Source organism: Epinephelus moara, chromosome 19 (assembly GCF_006386435.1).
Source record: "Epinephelus moara isolate mb chromosome 19, YSFRI_EMoa_1.0, whole genome shotgun sequence".
Lineage (NCBI taxonomy): Eukaryota > Metazoa > Chordata > Actinopteri > Perciformes > Serranidae > Epinephelus > Epinephelus moara.
The window spans coordinates 10693381-10712308 of NC_065524.1; positions in this window are offsets into that span (position 1 = coordinate 10693381).

Here is an 18928-nt window from a genome sequence, read left to right on the forward strand (position 1 = left end):
CCTAGAGGCAGTAAGTGTATTGTCAGCAGTGCTCTCCTCCCCCACAGTTGGTCAAGTTTCCACCCCAGCAGTTGTCACTCATTTTGATGAGCTGTCTACCTGTGAAACAGCAGATAGCCTGAGGCTTACCGATTCAGGTTTGAAGACGAAGAGCCAGCTAGAAGGAAAAATCTAGGTTACACCTGTGTTTTTTACTGCTGAACATTTTATTTGGTGACGCTTGTAGTCCTATTCCACTGCAGGAACTTAAAGTTGGTCTAATCTTTTTTTTTTTTTTTTTTTTTTCAGTTCCCTGTTGTAGCTTTGGTTGTAAGGCTCACGACATTTTACCTTTTTTGCCCTGAGTTCTTCATTAGTATATAAACATGTATCACGTGTTTATATAAAAGAAAGAATTAATATCAGTACCACTTCTTCTCTTTGTCTGTCCCACCAGTCTGTTTTTATTTCCAGGTCATCAAATACCAATGCTTTGTCATGCCCCTTGGCATGTGATATCGACACCACCCTTTAGCATCTTTGTGAGACGCACTAGGCCCTCAACTGACTCTGATGTAAACCCATCCGTGGCAAAACTTAACACTGAAAGCACCTGATGGAGTACAAAGGGTGAGAAAGTCTACACAGGGACAAAATCAGACTTTCACCCAGGAGACAGTAGTTTGTGTCCCGCGTGAAACCAAAAATCACTGTTGTTTTAGCATAATATTATGTAACTTATGTACCTACATCTCAAGGGAAACCATAAGTTACCAATTTATTGATGTAACATTACATTATTTATGTACGGTCATCACGCATCGACATCACTCACGTGATGTAACAAAAGTATTTTTTGTGATCAAATTTTTATCAGCACAATTTATTCAATACAGGTATATTGCTGGTACAGAGAAGATATCAGATAGTCTGAACAGTCCCTTCTCGGCCCCCTAAACACATACTCCTCACCAGCACCACCCACAGAATGCCCTTCTGAACATCCCTTAACCCCTCCATCTCTACGGTCTCTATTCAAATGAAACAATCACACTTTACGATCAGAGCACTGATTCCTGAGGCACTGAGATTATTAGTTTAGAAATATGGGATGCTTCATCTTTCCAAAGGCTGAGAATTGAGGACCTTGCTTTGCAGAGCCTTGCTTTGGATAGTTTCGAACATCATTGTATCACAAAAACAGGCTAACCACTGAGAAATGCTGAGCGAGTGCGGAAGGAGCCAGCGTTGAGCTATAATTTTCTTTGCTGCGGTTAAACCAGAAAGCCAAATTTTCCTCTGCTTTTCAAACAAGTTAAATATAGAATCATCATTAACCAAAAAACAATTCTGTCTATAGGGATTTGATGTCCACTTATATGGACACATTGTGGAGACATTACTGAGGTCATTTCCACACCATGTGTAAGAAAGAAAACATGATACCTAAGCGAGTAGTTTGTTGCCTAACCCTAACTGCGCCCATTTCCCATCATTAACCACATTACCATGTGTTTCAGCTGTGTGTCACATACACACTCTGAAGGGTGCCCTATGAGTCATTATCAGATGCCGAAAGGCCATTTTAAAGTGTCAGTATTTGACGATCTGGGAATGAGAATGGGTTGATCCCACAAATACTTATGGCATACCTAACAGTAATGTTGGACATAGTTGCAAAAATCAAAGCCTACAAGGTTCTTAAAAATTCAGTCCTGGTTTTGGGTTTTCCTGAAGTCAAAATCGGGCTTTTATGGTCATTTACATTAGCTGCATTACACCGATATGTATTGTAGTTTCACTTTACACTACTAGCCATGATTCAGAAGTCGATGTGAACAAGCCTGCCTCAGAGGTAGATGTTACATTGCTTAAAAATGTGTCACAACTGTATGCTTTGTTTTCTTTGGGCCCTCATGAACTCTTTGCCTCAATGTTCAGTATCATCACCTCCATCACAGTTTCAGTACAGACACTTATGAGCTGTCAGTCAACGTTGGCAGACTTTTCTCCGGTCGCAGCAAACAAATGAACTCCACTGCCTTCTCTAATTGCCCGTGCTTCAATTCACGTTGAGCTCATACTCTGTTTATAGCTCTGTGCTGTATGCCACATATTCCTCTGTCATCATAGCTTTTCCACACACCCTCACTAATAACTTATAGAAGCTGTTATTGATATACGCCAGCCAAGGCAGCGCTGAAAATACATTTTTTTACTGTCAGATCTGTGCTGGATAATGCCAAGTCGTACAGTTTAATAAGTGGTGTTTATGGCACAGCAAGGCCCATAGAGAGGTCTACTGCTTCTAATATATTTCTAACAAAGAGGCTTTTATTGATTGTTGGACTGAGTGGACATTTGTGCACCATGTACTTGCATAGATACACACACACAAAGGACGTGGTCGAATAAAAATGTACATATGCTAGCACGTGCTCTTGATTAAGAAGTAAAAAAGAGGAAGCAGAAAAGCAATACGATTTAGAAAGACAAAGTCTGTATAATGAAATATGTAAGTGAATAAAGTGTATATTTTGCCCTGTTTAATTATAGATTCTCTTTACTGATGGATTTGTGCATTGTTTTTTCAGTGTGTGCATGTGTATACCTCCAGCATGCACCCCTGTTTGCCTCTAAGCATGTTTTTTATACATCAGTATGTTCATACTGTATATACTTTTGCTTGTGTGACTCTGTGTGTGTGTGTGTGTGTGTGTGTGTGTGGAAAGCAGAGTTGTGTGATGGGGGGCTCCCAGCAGTGCAGGGCACAGCTGGTTGTGTTTAGACTGTCATGTGGTGTAATGTGGTCTGTGCAGCCAGAACGGCAGACAAAGAGACACACAGACAGACAGACAGACAGGCAGACAGACAGACAGGTAAATTCATTTCAAACATATCCATTAGCATGTCATACAATTTAGTGTGGAGTTTAAAGCTACTTGTGACACTGCCTCAAGTCGGAGCCCCCTAATCACAGTAAGTAGGAACAACACCTAACTGATTTTCACTGAGTAACCAGAAATTGTTGGAAGTTCACTTTACTAGAACTTGTTTCATTACAGTACAATATTTATTATGTTGGTTCTCTGGACAACAATATGATATTTGACAATATCACAAAGTCTGCTACAATACAGTTTTGATTCAATTAAATACCGGGGCCTGGGATTGATGAGACAATATTATATGCCCATTCAATACCATCTGTTACATAAGAAGCTGCAACCTCTTTCATTTTTGCTTTCATCCATAAAAGATAAAAACAACACATACATAATTGTTCCTGAAACTGCAGGGCTAACTGTTAACTAGCTTGAAGCCCTGAAGGCAAACTTCTCCAAACAGCCATCATATATGGTTTAACAACAAGATCATTTAACAACAATTCAGCTCAATAGTAACTGTCAATAGACAAAACAATTGATTTTGCTAGTCGTCCATTATTAGCTTAAGCACTTCTACGTTGCATAAATTAGCCTAGGAGCTAGCGGACTGTTCCTCTACTCATGGCTTAGCAAATTACGTTTATTATTAAAACTTTTCTGGTCAAGTTACTGTGTCTCCCATCAGATCAGCACAGTTGAATTTCAGCCTGCTTGCACATCATTTCAGCCTAAAATTGTTAAAACTTCCTCAGCGAGAGCAACACGTTAGCGGACTGAAATTCCCGACCAGGTTTGTTGTGTTTCCTGAGAATTTTATCTCATAACAGCATTATTTAAATATGGTGGGTGCTTTGTCTGTTGACCCTGTTTTTTCCGAAATCCAAAATGTTTTCACACTGCTCATTTATCCTGAGTAAATAACGTTTCTTGGATCTTTGACAGTGACAAAGCATTTCAAAATAAAGGCATATCCTAAAGATGATGATATGGATCGATGTTTTCACTTTGCATCAATGATATTGGATCTTTGATCAGTGAACACAACCCTAGCAAATATATAGCGTCTCAAGGATTAGTTCAAGGTGATGGTAATTTTTTGGATTTTGTAATATGGTCTGCTTTTAAGCCACAGGTGTTTCTTAGCGCTGAAGGGCTACAAGTGAGCTAGCTGTGGCCCATATTTAGCTACCAGATTTGGCTAAGTTTGGACTTTGGGCTGAGAATCAATTTACAGTTATAAGCCCTTGGGCCAGTCTACGCACAGTGTCAGCACCCAGAATAAGACCAGTGATCTGACTCTGATGCATCATTCCTCACAAATCTGGCATGAGTTTGGAATTTAGGTCTCTGTTGCCATTTGGGTACCAGGGCCAAATTTTGACTTTTGGAGAAACTGAACAGAGTATTGTTTCCAGCAGGTTCCACAGCTACACATGCAGATGCACAGATATTTACACATATTTACTGTCTTAGGTCATTACTTGACTGGCTTCTTCTACAGCATGAGCTTTTAAGACTTTTAACCTTGTATACAGACCCATAGGCAGATGATCTGACACAGGGGCTCAGCCAGTCACACAGAGACATGTGAAAGCAGACACACAGGGAATCCTACAGACAGTAAATGAACAGAGAGGCAGCAGACAGGAAGGTCAGGTTCATGAGGAATAGAAACGTATTCTCTATTTCCCCCCACAAACAAACGAGTACAGAATGTTCTTGGCCGCCCGCCAATGGGTGAATGAAGAGACCATCTCTCCCTCTCTCTCTCTTTCGGTCTCTAACTCTCTGTATACCTCTCTCGCCCCTAGCTCCCCTCCTCCCTCGGAGCGAGAGATGAATGGTTGACAGAGGAATGGAGGAAATAACCAGCAGCCAGATTCCTCAGCTCTTGTAATGCCATTCACACTGGTGTGAGTGTGTCACCGTGGCGTGTGTGTGTTGTTTGGTTGTGCACATGTCTACGGTCCTGTATGTTAAAGTATAAATGTGTGTGTTTGTGTGTGTGTGTGTTTGTGTGAGGCTTAGAAAATGTGGGCTCTTTCATCGTTGCTGTAAACATCTGTATGTCCATTTCAGATAACCTTTGTTTTACAGAAGTGTGTTTTTTGCTGTAGGGCATTACCAAGCAGGAGACACACAAATACACACACACACACACACACACACACACACACATACACAACCTGCATCTACAGACTGTAATGTAATGTACGTAGTAATTTACTCACACACACACTCTACGATTGAGTCTGCCAATTCTTATATAACCCACTGAGGTTGTATCAGAGGGGACTAGGCCATTAAGTAGAGCACAGCTGGAAACACACACACACACACACACACACACACACTGAAGGCCCAGATAAGATTTGTAGCCATGATTTTCCTCATTCATCACAACCACTGAGCTGTGACGCAGCTCATCTGTGGACGGATCTTCTTTGCAGGGAACATTAGGTGTGGTGTGTGTGTGTATGTATGTTTGTGTTTGCAGGAGAGATATAAGCGCAAGGAAAGAAAAACAAGTGTGTGAACTGGTGGATGTGTTTGTATGTGTCTGTGTGAGAGCACATAGTAATTTTTCCACAGGGCCTCTGACATGAACTCAGAGGGGGCAGTGTGAGGTTAAGTTGTACAAGAGAGAAACCCCTCTCACCTCAGGCAACACTATCTCCCTCTCTCTCCACCATCTCTTTCTCACCCACCCTCTCTCTCCCTTCTCCCTCCTCCCTCACTCCCCTCTCTCTCTCTGCTCAATCTTTCACTGTTTATTTGTGTAGGTCTTTCACTAATCAGCCTGATGTTTTGTCTCCTGATTGGCTGCAGTAATGAGGTCCTGCAGGTCAACAGTACAGATCCGTATCCCTCTGTGTGTGTGTGTGTGTGTGTGTGTGTGTGTGTGGTGTGTGTGTGTATCCTGCTGTTAAGCGTATTGCCAGTACGTATGGATTCATGCTCGCAATTCACATGCTGGAACGCTGGCCTAGCCAAACACATGGTGTGCTTGTGTGTGTTCAAAAACACACACACACACACACACACACACACACTGATTGATGACCCGGTTAATGTGGTTATGTGAAATAGAGGAGACCCAGGCAGGTCATTGCCTTCTGACATCCATCCATCAACACCTCTCACTGGGGGACTATTCTAGCTGCTAAGTTAAACATACACTGTACTGTTAATGCGTGTGTGTGTGTGTGTGTGTGTGTGAGTGTGTGTGTGTGTGTGTGTGTGTGAGGTATGCACTGAAAGCTGCCTTGCTTGGGGAGATGAATGAGTTTTGGAAAGTGCCACATAGTCATGTCTGAGGATCTGTTCCAGGTCAGGAGATACAAACCAAAAACCCACTTTCCTCACGCACGTACAGACATATTCATCATGTTTCTAACATCCCAACAGGTTTATAATCATTATCTCAGTGGCAGTGTTGGATTCTGTCTAAAGAGAAAATATCATCTCTTCTTATTGGAAAACAGTGTATGAACTCTGACCTCTGTGAACAACATACAAGTCAAACCTAGGCAGGCTGTAGAGAAAGACCCTTTTCAATTTCCTTGTTTTTACTTGCCAGTGAATTAAAGCTAGTTTTATTTTTGACATACACTGAAGAGCTTTACAGAAAAATGGGAGCCATCTGCATTGCAAAACCATTTCTTAACATGTCATTTAATTTCACACTCTGTCAAATGGAGAATTAAAAAAATAAGAAAAAGCAAAACCATATAGGAGTGGGAATCTCTAGGCAGCTCATGATTTGTTTCCAATACCGAATCAGAGCATGGATGTATAGGAGAAGTGGAAGCGTTGGAAGCGGGACTCTGTTCATGCCCATGAGCAGGGTGAAACCAAGGTGAAGTTAAATTCCAGGTTGGCTAACAACAAATTGCCATCCCTGCACAACTCAATAATTTAATACCTTGCTAAAAATCATTGTATCAGTAGCAGTGAAAGTAATGGTAGTAGTTGCTGCTGTTTACTATGTCATGCACATATTTGTGCTAGGCTCACATGGATTTAAGACAGTTACCAGTGGTGAAACATTTGTATGAAAAAAGAACGTAACTTCTTAAATTATATACCCATTGAGTGCACAGTTGCCCATGTACAGTTTCACATGGTGTGTGTTTGGGATACAGGTCATAGGAAATTGCAGATTAAATAGTCAACTGAACCCATTAAGAACAGCAATGTATTCAGACAGAGTATTTGTGAATTTGATAGTACGATTGCAGCCACAGCGATCTGTCGCATTTGAGCCATTTTTCTGTTGTTATAGCGCCACCCATTTGCCAATTAGAGTTAAATTCCTCCAGTCACCTTGAGGCGTCCTGTTCTACATATCTATCAAGTTTAGTAAAAATCAATACGGCGGTTAGGCCTAGATAAGAAATTAGCTCTCTAGTGTCCCCATTTTGTTTGATCGGGTCAATAATGGAGGAGTCCCCTCAGATTATGTGTGGTCATATGCCTAGGAGGAGTCCCCTCAGATTATGTGTGGTCATATGCCTACAAAGTTGCGTGGTGATTGGTGAAACCTTGAGATGTTATACACCTTTATGTGATGAGCCACGCCCTCCGCAATATTCATTGCCTTATAGAAGCTCAGTTTTATGAAGTTTTCCAACTTTTGCCAAGAGGGAACTTTAGATATTGGTCCCTAGATTATGTTCACCGAGTTTCATGCAGATCGGTCAAACTTCCTAGGAAGAGATCGATTTTAAGTGTTTTTCAAAAAATTCAAAATGGCGGAAAATCTATGTAACCGGAAGTATGGGTTCTTGAGGCAAATTTGTTCCTCATGAGGAGAGGCATCTCTGTGCAAAGTTTCATGTCTCTACGACATACGGGGCATGAGATATGCCCATTCAAATTTTGCAATTTCAATTGGTTGCTATAGCGCCCCCCTTTGGCCAATTGATGTAATATTGCTTCATTCGCATCCTCCCATGACCCTCTACCACTGTGCCAAATTTCACATGGATTGACCAAGTCAGTGAGGAGAAAAACATGGAACAGACACACCCAGAGTTTTCGTCATTATATAGAAAGATAACATTACATTGCAAACTAATAACTAATAACTCAATGAAAATCCATTTGGAGACTTTATTGATCATTTGCGATCATGTTCATAGATCTGAATATTTCCTGATCCATCCGCAACCCATTCAGCTGACAATGGGGGTTAACACTTTTTGCCTTCAGTCAAACAAGATTTTGCCTCTTTTAGCAAATCTTCTCATTCCTATGGAAACAGCTTTTTCCTCTGCCCCCGTCAGCTGTCATTTCTCTGTCAGAGCGATGCCACGTGTAATGGGTTAATACCGTGAGCTCATCAGTCCCGCTCCACATCACATCCATTCAGATATTCAGCCAGGCTGCTTTTCACACCGTCACACAACCAGTGTGTAGATTCCATTGAAGGGGATATTCCAGCACAACGCGATCACGTACTGTACCGCAAAATTACGACATCGTGATTGAGGCCTGGTTGTCAAACACTGCCTTTCCTATTGCCCGTGCTATATGATATATATTCATTTAATAACTACGTAGGCCCTTCTTTTAATTAGCATCTCCTGCTTTAAATCAGGTTTGACACTATAATTATTTTTTATGACACAATTTTTATGGAATTTTAGGTTTGTATGTCAATACACCTTTCATTACACATGAGGAACAGTGCACAGGGCATCAAGACTTTTAGTCTATAGTCTGTTTAAAAAATGAATGAAAAAAAACCCAACAACAACAGTTTCACCTCACTATTTCAGGGATGCACCTGTAAAATGTTCCAATTATTGTGAAGATCTTTCTAGAAAGCTGTTGTTCAGACTTTTAAAATGTCAGTCATCTCACATTCATGTCTGATGTTTGGAGGTTTAAATCCCACATTCATGAAGGCCAAAGCTAATCAATAGTGAAACTTGTATGGAAAAATATTCAAAGCAGAAGTACTTATTCTGGATAACCCTTTTAAGTAAAGTAGGAAATATTTCAGAGTTCTAGGTGATTCTACTAAGCTGTATCAGTGCACAATCCTGCACAGCATGAGCTCATTGTAGGTTTTGCATGTGAAAGTCTACTCTGCAAAGTAAAAACTGCAGCTGTCAGATTAATCTAGTGGAGGAAAGGATCTTGTGAAATCTGGTGGGGGAAAAAAGTATCAAGTCTCACAGAACGGACTTACTCAAGGCAGTGTGGTAAGACAACTCCACCTGTTTCCAATGCTCCAACATTTCATTCTCACAGTTTTTAACATCTTGAAAATGAAGTTAAATAAGGCCCCAGATTGCGCTCAGATAAACATTGCTGGGGAGTTGTTAAACAGAAACGAAGAACAGATTCCAGTGTCTCCTTTTGCCTTTAAGCATGACAAAGTTATTACTGTCTTGACAGCATAAACAGCCAGCGACACGGGAGTGAATTACAAGCTGACAAAAACAGGAAATAAAGAAATCTGCGGTTGACATATCAGCTCAACAATGACTTAAAAATCTGTGATGTATTGAGGATATGTGTGCTTGGACAGTGAGTGGGCTGTGAGCATCAGCAAGCATGATCTTTCCATCTTTCACCATCCCCACACACACACACACACATACAGTGCGCTTGAGCTCCCCAAGCACTTGTTGTTCTATTAATTTAGCTGACTGAGCGCATAAAGTCTGGGAAAACTCCCCGAGCCAAGATTGAGAGGACTTTGAGAGTCATTATCACCTCCACATCTGCTGGTTTCACTCAAGTCAAGATTCCCCCGGCGCTAATACCTGTTGGATAACTTCATGCACACAGAGAGAGAGCAGAGGAGAGGAGAGAGGAAGCAGGGGACATGCCAACACTAGGGGGCAGTCTAATACAAAGCATGGCAGCTGAATAGAGTCCTGAATCACTCACACTCCAGTGATATAGAGAGCTGCATGGTGGTTGATCACACACAGGCATGTTGCTTGAAGCTCCAAACTTTTTTTTTTAACCCTCCTAGAAAACAACAGCACAGTCCAAATCTGGCACAAACAGCCCTAGTTTTGTTTATACAGATGATCATCACTTCGTAATCGCCCAATTTTTCAAACCAACCTTAAACACATGGTCATTTAGTCTATAATGGCTCTGTTTAGCGCTCATTAAGCCATTAGAAAGTGCAGGGCAGCTGACGGGCTGCAGAGGAGCGTTCACCCAGTTAGACAAAAGGCAGAGAATGGACGGCTTTATTCTGTCTCTGGCCCTCTGCTATTCTCTGTTCAATATTCTCCTCTCTTCTTCTCTTCACGGTTACATAAACAGCATCTGAGATAGCCAGCCACATCCTCCACATTAGATTCCATTGAATCTGCACATAATGGCTGTGGTGTGGCCGTGCTGGAGGGCTCTCTCTCTCTCTCCCCCCCCTCTCTTTCTCTTGGTTGGTGGGACCCAGCGGCGGTGCTGCTAAAGCGTCTGTTTAGCAGGGAAGCCAGCACCCCTTGATGTGGCTTCAGAGGAATGAGAGCCGCGGCCGCAGAAAGAGCTGCATGGAGCAGCTTCAGCGAGCTGAAATATGAGTCAGAAAACAACACCAGGCACCTCCAGCCATGCTCACACACTGTGTGGGTTTGCTTTCTGAGTGTGTGTGTGTTTCAGTGCTCACACTAATCGGTATACTGTAAGTCTGCATACCTGTCAGTGAAAGCTAGACTGTGTGTGCATGTGTAGTATAAACTCTGAGTCTGTGTGTGTCCCTAGTTGTGTGTAGTGTGTGAGTCTGTGTGTGTTCATGCGTTTGTGTGTTTAGTGTGTGGTTAAGATTAGGTGACTGCCATTACTCCCTGACAGGAAGTGTGTACAGTGTAATTGTGCTAACTGATATGCAGTGGAGGTGCCATACAGGTAAAGGTGTGTGTTGAATGATTAGCAGAACATTCCGTTCATTCAGTATGTTAGTGAGTCAGATATACAGTTATATAATCATGCATACACAGTTTGACCTGCAACATTTAAAGGACATTTAGCTAAGTGTTTCAATGAACGCTCACGTAATGTTGTTTTGTTATGTGTTACACATAGCCAAACAATGTCCTACATGGAACATTATGATTCTGTTGGCAAGCAGTTGTGGAGGAAGTATTCCAGTCCTTAAGTTAATAACCAATATGACAATATAAAGATACTGGGCTCTAATTTCCCGGCACAGCGCAGGGTGGCGCAGGGTGGCGAACCCCGCGCAGAGCTAGTTTCGAGCAGCGCAACCCGAGGCGCGCTCAGTTTGGTAGTTTGGCAGACCGAGGTGCGCTGAGATGGGTGTGGCGGCACAGCAGGGGGAGGTGTCGACAGATGCAGCTTGGTGCAGTGAGAGTTTCATGCCAAAAGGCTTCGCCGAAGGTGCGCTAAAAGCTCGCCAGCTGAAGCCAGGTCTACTGTCAACGCAGTCGGAGCACAACCGGTGTAAGCCGAAGTTTGCCGGACCGGCAGACAGTGCGCACACGTCACCAAAACCTCACAGGCAGGTTTCCAGAATATCAGGCACATTAACGATGCAATAAATACCCAAAAAAACACTATTCAATGCAACTATCTGCAATCAGCACATAAATGTATCTCTATATCGACTGTCCCGTCACATCTGATGTCAGATCAAAGGGGATTGGCACCGTTTGGCACGTTTGGCACGTTTGGCACGCGTAATGGAAACCCAACTTGATTTGATTAACACAGCTGCAAAATTATGAGTTCACATCCCTCTCAGCCAACCACAAACAGCCACAGCATCAGATAGGGAGTATATATTCAGCATCTGTCATCTTAGAAAAGTCAAAAGAAAAGAAACAGAGGCTCATTTGATTGGTGTGATGTGTGTAAAACCCACTCCACGCCTTCTCTCCTCCCTCTTTCCGACTTGCGCAGGTAGGAGGGACGGAGGTGGGAAAGAGGAGTAGCTGCGCCAGGCGCACGGTGTTCCAAACTTGCAAAATCTGCCTGGCCACACCCAGTTGGCGAAGCGCAGGTGCGCTGCGCCCCCACCTTGCCCGGTCTGCGAAACTAGATCCCACTCTCTTAAAAGCAAAAGTCCTGCATTCTAAATCCTATTAACGTGAAAGTACCACAGAATCATCAGCAAAATGTAATTAAAGGTTCAGTGTGCAACATTCAGAGCATTAATATAACAGCAAACTGCTATTTGCTATGAAAAAATATAGTAGAGTCATGGCGTCCTGAGCAGAGAAGTCACACTCCCTCTGCCCTTTTTTACAGAGATTGTGCTATGGGGCAGCTACAAAGTCGCTTGTTTATCCCACCTTTGCATTTTGTGGCATTATTCTACGTTAGTGTGTGAATATACACTGCATTAGGGTTTTGTGAAATCAAAAGAGGTGTGATAGGCTTGACAAGTAGGACATAAAACATATGCGTCGGCAGCAGTTTCTAACCAACAACAATAGAATTACTGTGTCAGTAACAATCATTTAACATCCCTGCTGTATGGCATCTGATCTTAAAAGGTAAAGAGCTCCCACATCTCATTGTTTTCCCAATTTGCAGACATTTATGGTTGCTGTTCCTCCTTTGTGAGCTAGCCGCTAACTGCTAACAGCTACTTTTTAAATATCCCGCGGTAGGTTGTATGCATAATACATTGTCAAAACACCTAACGTATTCTCATAGAATGGTTCGTATGATATCCTACGAATTTGCACCTCACAAATGACGTTACGTCCCTGATGTACAGTTTCGTAAATAACGTTAATTTATGGAGGTTAGCTTTAGGCAATAGAAGTTACTTTGATTAGGTTTAGGAAAAGAAACATGGTGAGGATGTACCTTAAAATCACTCAAAGTTCATACAGATCCGAACACGCCTCTCCAGGGGAAAGTCCCAGGTGAAAGTCTGTTTTTTTGTTACCCATACACCACCCCAACCTGCCTCCTTACAAGTGCTTGGGAATGCTTCTTTGTTTACTGCTGTCAGCACATTGGTCCCATGATTGCAGCCTTTCAAAAAACGTGGTATAAGTACAAATTTGGGTGCACTGCTTTTTGTAGGAAAACATACAAAAAATTTGTGAGAACCACCTGAAACGTCAAACCCGTGCCGCCTATGATCCCATTTTGCAGGCTGTCCTGTTAAACAGACACCGACCCACCAGTTAGTCACAATTAGCTCTGTCAGCACTGTTGCCATTGTTTTTGCCCTGTTTATGGAGTTAGCGCCATTAGCTGCTAGCAGCCAGCTCAGCCACATACATGTTGAGAACTGTGTCCAGACAGCTATTTAGTGTAGAGCCCCTTTACAAAGTAAAGTTGTAAAATGTCCTGTTACTATCAGTAAACAGCATTGTTAGATTGTCAATTCTGACATGTATGTGTAAGCAGCATTTTATTGTTGTACCTGGTCCAAGTGTAGCCAGTTCTAAACACTCAATATAGAGTCAATAGTTAAGTCCAGTTGTTCCTAGCCTACAGGTTGGGCCCCTCCAAGGGGTCACGAGATGATTCTTAGGGACTGTGAGATTATTTGTGGCTCAGATAGGAGGGAAATCCAAGTTTTGTCACACAAATCTGTATTCATTCTTTTATTTTCTCTAATCTTTTCTTTTTTGTTGAATGAGAAGTTTAGAGGGAAAAATGTCTTTTTGCTAACACATCTCAAGCATGATAAGGGGCTCGATCTACACACTGCATTTTTCGCTAAGAGGTCACAAGCCAAACCACTTAATCTTTAAGAATAGTCTGTATTTAATAAGCTTATCACAAGTAGTGAATGTAGAATCAAAATCTGCAACATAACAGCAACATAACTGCAAAAATAGATGAAGTGGAGTAACAAGGACAATATTTGCATCTGTAGTAATGTGGTGGTGTAGAAGTATAAAGTAGGAGACAATTATAGTACTCAAGTAAAGTACAAGTAAAGTACTTCCAGGTGCTTGGGTAAATGTAATTAGTTACTTTCCACCACTGGCTAGAGCATAAATTACATAATTCTATTTTTAGCGCACTGGTGTAAGAGTTGTATCAAAAAGTTTCAGGGATATATTCATAGCTTCTTCAGAAAGCCCAATCTGAGAACCTTTTAAAACATTACGCTCAACACATTATCAGAACATTTTCACAAAATATTCTCATAAGCCAATAGGAATGTTAGGGGAGCGGCCCTGAAACCGATAATTGCTAGCTGGGACAGCAGTTAAACTTTTACAGTGACTATATAACATAGTAATGATAATGCAATAGGAATTCTCTCTGCAAAGTTATGTGCCAGTGATTCCACTGCTGCCATGTTGACGTGACCAGTAACACTGCAGAGATGTTTAATTTTAATGTTAACCCAGATATGTCATATAATAATATGTTAACAGCAGTTAAGGCACTTACCGTAAGAACTCCTCCCTCTGTAGTAATTCGACAGGGATACTAATAGAGTTATAACACTGTGACAGTGATTGTACAGCAGTGATATCATCAGTAATGTGATTCTAATGCAATAATACAAGTGTAACTGGCTCCATTATACATAACACCTTGTTATCCATGCACCTTTCAAAACTATAGCCTCTATTGTCCAGTGGTAGAGTGGAGTTTTGAAACCATTAATTGAACTGGCCATGGTAGAAGGGGTTGATTGACTAAAGTGGGACCAAACTCTTGGTAAGGCACCCTGGTTTCAGGGATTGGGGGATTTTGGGGAGCATCCATTGTACTACCTGTCTATACTCAGTCTGGAAAGTCCCACCACTCACCTGCTGCTGTATCCCTTTCTGGGAAAAATGAACATAAAGATAGCTCCTGCAATCTGCCTCCTCTCTTTATACAGATGTCCTCAGCTACCAGAGAATGTGTTAAAATAATGCATGTAGCCACTGTGACGCCCCCTACTGGTTTATGGAGTAATCTACCATTTTGAAACCTTTAGTTTGGCATTTTGGCCATTGCTATCTTGGATTTTTGCAGCCAGACGTGACCATAATTGGACGAGAAGGTGAGCTAATCCTACTATTTGCTAGCTTGGTTAGCATGGTGCATTTACAGCTATGGTTGACTGTGATAATACTACGTAATGCTAATTTCTGCTAGCAAAAAACAGGCTTAAACCATTGAATAAAATGTACTTACCAGAAAAAACTATAGTTATGCCATGGTTACACTACCTCACCAATGTTGACAGTGTGGTAGCAGATAGCAGTCATCTGTCACCTAAAGTGGCTGTGCCCCTTTAAACAGGTGAGTTATAATAAGTTAAAATTTCCCTTTAACGTTGAAATTAGCAATAGAGACCAAAAGTGTTTTTTTGTGCCAGGCTGTAAACATGTTTATTTCTGCTGTTAAGTTGGACATTTTTACTTGGATGTCTGTGGGGGTTTTAACTTGCTTGTGGAGCCAGCTTCAAGTGTCCATTCAAGGAACTGCACTTTTTCTCACTTCTGCATTGGCTTCATTCTTCAGCCCTGGAGGCTGCCGCCTGGTAGCCACTTCAATGTGTGTTTGCATGCACACATGTTCCCAAGCGAGCAGGAGAAGCTTTCAACAACTGGTGTGAAGGAATCCAACTCCAGTGGCGGTGACCCCCAAGATTTACTCTCCCTCCTCCTCCTCCTCCTCTCCTTCCCTCTTCTTCCTCCCTTCTCTTCTCTCTCACTCTCTTCATCATATCACCCTTACACTGCCTGCCCTGGAGAGACAGCTGCGGAAGACATTATGTTGTGCTGCATGTGTGTGTGTCTGTGTGTGTGAGAAAGAGAGAGAGAGATAAAAAGAAAAAAGAAAATGGGAAGATAAGGAGTGAATGGAAAGAGTGTGAGAGACGGAGAAAGAGAGCATTCGACACAGTGGCAGCAGAAGGCACACTGAACTTTTGCCGACTTACATGTACGTGTTTCCGCAGTCTCCTCTCAAAAACATTTGCATCTGGTTTGAAAACAACCCCTTCGTAGCCCCTCCAACATATGTCTTGCAGATCACCATCAGTTGGATAATTTGTGTGTGTGTGTGTGTGTGTGTGTGGGGAAGAGAAAGGGGGGCCTTCTATTATGCTCATTCAAAACGACAGTCGTTGTTATGCATTTGAACATTTGACCAAAGTTTAGGAATCTCTTGCTTCCTGTGCATCGAGCAGTATGGGTGGTGGGCTGACGGCTGATGGCTGGAGTTCAGCTCTGATGTTAGTCTTTATGGTTATTTCACCACTATCCGAGGGGTCATTTCACCCACAATTTCAAAATTGCCTATTCATCATAGAAAATTGCATTTCTTGGAAAAGAAAAAAGTAAATAAACATTCGTAGTCGTCTTTAACATTCAGGTCCGCTGCAACTGTTCTCCCCTGCCAGATCAGAGCAGTCCCCTCCAATCATCTATATTATTGTGGGCATGGAAGCTGGACATTTGGATTTTGATTCATGGGAAAAGTTGTTGGGTCCATCAGTTTCATGTGTGAGTGTGCGTACAGGGTCTCATTTTTGTAATTTTGGTCATCATTCCCATTAGTAATAATAACATTGTACTTATAGATTAATTGCTGAGGTCTGGGAACATGGCAACATCGCTATAAATAAACCCTGATGAGGCTAGAAACACATGCAGTGTGATTAGACAAGTTTTAACCAACACCCAGGTTAGCTAAGGTTCTTAGGGTGACAAAACAGAGGCCAGAGCAGTTGCCAGACGGAAAATGCTGGCATTGTACATTTCTGCAAATCACAAATATGTTACATTTGTATGTTCCATATGTATATCAACATTTCTAAAGTGTAGCTGACTTTGTCATCGGGAAGAAGAGGGGATGGTGGAATTTAGTCGAGATGCCTACCAAGGTGCAGACCACTGCAGAAGACATTTAGAGATCAACAGAACAAAGCTGAAACAAAAACTGGTTGTTCTTAGGGAGTAGTTTTTGTGTTTCCAGTGGCTTTTTAGCCACCAAACTAGTGTTAATTTTGACAGGAATTTTTAATTTCATTTTAGTCTTAGTCACTCACCAAAGACTGGATTTAGTTAAAGTCACATTTTAGTCTTTTAGTTTTGTTTTGTTTTAGTTCAAATTTAGCCAGTGGAAATCAGTTTTAGTTTTAGTCTCATTTTAGTCTTTTGATGTAGTTTGACAGTTTTGTTATACTGTAATAGATTTTGCAAAAGGATGTTTGTCATGGTAGTAAAAACTCCATTGTAAGCATACCTTTATACTGTGTGTTCAGTCATTTAAACTGAGAATGTACCATATTACTCTTGTATAATAAAAATGAATGTCTAAAGCTTGTTAGAAAAAGTGCAGTACATAATCATGTCCTTCACAAATTCTTGTTTATTTTCTGTATATTTGTACAACAAATAACTTACAACCTGCAAGAATAAAGCTCCAATCCTCTTAAGACATCAAAAGAAGATCATAACATCTTAACTGTTATGCCCATTTTAATTTAGTATTTTCTTACAAGGGTTTTTAAATTTGTCTTGTTTTTTCCACTAAACTTGAATCCACAAGGCTCTCCATCCTTGTTGGGAACGATACACTCAGTCTTTCGTTCAGCTGGAAGGTAACAGAAGTGTGTCCATAAATCTTCTCTTCTTTTTCTTCCCACTTGACAAGTCATAGGTGAAGATAATCCGCTCATAATTACGTACTTTCGTTCAACTCAACGCTCTGACCAGGCGTTGTTGTTCCCGGCTTCCCGCTGTGGAGCCAAGGCGTCTGTGTGGCAAAACTGGACGTGCACCGCCACCGCGCGGAGGGCGGGGGGAGGTCATCCAATCAGCAAGATAGACTGAGAGTTTGAATTTGAGTTAAGATAATTAATTGGTTAAAAAGGAAAACAATCAAGGCATTGAGGATGGTTGTAATCCAGATTGTCCGGCTGGCCAGCGCCAGCTTTTTCGTCACGTTTTTACTCGTCACTTCATAATGAACAGAGATTTCGTTTTAGTTGTTGTTGTTGTCAGTACTTATTAAATTTACGTTCTCGTTACAAATTAGTCACGGAATAAAGGGTCGTCAACGAAAAGTTTTCGTTTAAGTTTTAGTTGACAAAATTAACACTGCACCAAACCTGGGTGTTTCTACTGACGTGTTGATGTTTTCCACCAGGAATGGTGTCACAAAAACCCTTTGTTTTTCACAGATATCACTGCTTTTCCAGCCTCGATAGTGCTGTAAAATGCGATTTTGTTTTACCAAGACATTGCTGCGTTTCCAACAGAAACTGTGCCACCAAAACTGGATTTTTTTAAGCCCAAACTTTTCCAACCATAACCAAGTCTTTTTTGTGCCTAAACCTAACCACACATTAACCACAGTATTAGCGACATAAAAACGTACAAATGTAACATTTCCGTGGTTTACATAAATGTATAATGCCAACATTTTCTTTCTGGTGATTGGGTTGCAAAATGGAATGATGAATTAACTACCTACAGTGTGACTTATCAAGGTTTTTCTTGTGTAAAATAACCAATAAAAATGATGTCCAAATCTACGCAGATAACCTGTAATAAACCAGAATTATTTTAAAAATATTCATCCACATGGATCGTAGTGTGGGTTTGCGGCTGTGGGTTTATGTGAATGAGTGTCCTCCTGTTTTGTGTTATTGGCATGTGTCCACAGTATGTCCGCATGTGCTCATGTCAATGAGTTTGCAGTTAGCTGTTGTATTGTCCGAGCGTATTTGCAGAGTGTTAATTATTGTGTGAGTCAGTGTGTAGTTTGTGGCAGGACTCTGGATGCAGCTCCTTCATTAAAATGTTAACCAGGCCACATGGACAATGGATGCACTGTTCGTCCTGCTGTCCTCTTCATGCTGAGCTGTGTTTCTTTCTCTCTCTGCTTGCCTCTCTCTCTCTCTATGCCCCCTTCATCTCCCTCTTTATCTTCTGAAACATCCATTGGCCTTGACTGTTGTTGAAACCGCGAACCCACAAACACAGACCCATTTTCAGTTTTACCTTCCATCTCTTGCTTTTTTCCCCCAACGCTCCTTTGTGTCATTTTCTTTTCTTCTGCGCTGTGGTTACTGTGTCAGTCCTCTTTAGATTCAACCTGAACACATTTCAACTCTGTATGAACCAAGCAGTCATAAATCTGAT